Genomic DNA, 1,646 nt, shown 5'->3' on the forward strand with positions numbered 1-1,646 from the left:
CAAATGAGCAGGGCGCTGCGGCAATTGTATCAAATGAGCAGGGCACTGCGGCGGTGGTATCGAATTAAGCAGGGCACTGCGGCGGCTGTATCAAATGAGCCGGGCACTGCGGCATCGAATTAAGCAGGGCACTGCAGCGGCTGTATCAAATGAGCTGGGCACTGCGGCAGCAGTATCAAATGAGCTGGGCACTGCGGCGGTGGTATCAAATTAAGCGGAGCACTGCGGCGGCGGTATCAAATTAAGCCGGGCACTGCAGCGGCGGTATCAAATTAAGCAGGGCACTGCAGCGGCAGTATGAAATGAGCAGGGCACTGCAACGGCAGTATCAAAGTAAGCAGAGCACTGCGGCTGCAGTATAAAATGAGCGGGGCACTGCGGCGGCAGTATCAATTGAGCGGGGCACTGCGGCGGCAGTATCGAATGAAGCAGGGCACTGAGGCAGCAGTATCAACTGAGCGGGGCACTGCGGCGGCTGTATCGAATTAAGCAGGGCACTGCGGTGGCGGTATCAAATGAGCAGGGCACTGCAGCGGTGGTATCAAATGAGCAGAGCACTGCAGCGGCAGTGTCATCGACAAAAGAGGGTCAAGAGAGCTTCTGAATTGTAGGCAAGAAAAAGGGCATGATACGGTTGGATTGGTGACGGGAGGTTAAAAAATTCCGACGTGGTAACCTCTTTTTCCTGATCTGATTTACTTTGATGAAATAGGAGTTTCGCTGTCAAGCACGGAAAGGTTGGAGACGGTTGGATGGAGTTTGGGGTTGAATAGAAGTTATTGTGAATTCCAAGCATCTCAGGAAACCACAAAAAGCCAGTATGAACATAGCGTCGAGTCTACGAGCGGTATGGAGTGAGTGGTACCCTGTGCGGAGAATGTGGATACATTTAGAAAGGATGTCGAAAGTTATCGGCTGTCTAGCATCTGGGTTTGGAGGATGAGAGCACTGAATTCCTTTGATCAAAAGAGATGTTTGAGAATTGTTTATTTCAGGAGAGGGGGCACCGTAGATTAATTTGTGAAAAAAAATTGAATGCCGCTTAGATAACCTTTGATTGACCGGGCTTGGAGGATCTCACAGGTGTTAAGGTAGGAAACGGAAGATGTGATTGAGAGGAGGGAGAAATCGGGAAATGGCAGGTTGTACGAGAGGTGGAAAGCTTTAAATCATCTCCAATGTAAGATTGGATGGTTTTGGGTGAAATCTGCTTGGAGGATTGAACCGAGTGACGCGTTGAGGAGGTTTTAAGGGATGCGTTATGGGAATACGAGTTGTGAATAGTGAGGTACTGGTGTTGGCGATGGGTCCGCCTCCGGAGCCAGCGCTCTGAATTTCTGCGAGAATCTGAGACTTGATGGTATTAGGCACGGGGGGTGGTTCCTGAGCTGCAACATTCGGTGGGGTAAGTGGTGGGACTGCTGTGAATGAAGTGTACTGAGGTTTAGATTGGAGAGAAAAGTTAGAAGGAAAAATAAGGAGGGGCCAGTAAGCTTGCATTGCTGTTAGCCTCTGGTGCTTAGGGAAGCACATAGGAAGAGGTAGAAGGAAATGAGGGGAGGAGGCCAGTAAGCTTGCATTGCTGGCTGATGCTGCCCTGCTTGGACGTCTGCAGCAGGGGCTGCTGGCCATTGATAGGAAAAAGG

The sequence above is a fragment of the Sinocyclocheilus anshuiensis genome, unplaced genomic scaffold, assembly GCF_001515605.1.
Source record: "Sinocyclocheilus anshuiensis isolate Anshui unplaced genomic scaffold, SAMN03320099.WGS_v1.1 scaffold2464, whole genome shotgun sequence".
Taxonomy (NCBI): Eukaryota; Metazoa; Chordata; class Actinopteri; order Cypriniformes; family Cyprinidae; genus Sinocyclocheilus; species Sinocyclocheilus anshuiensis.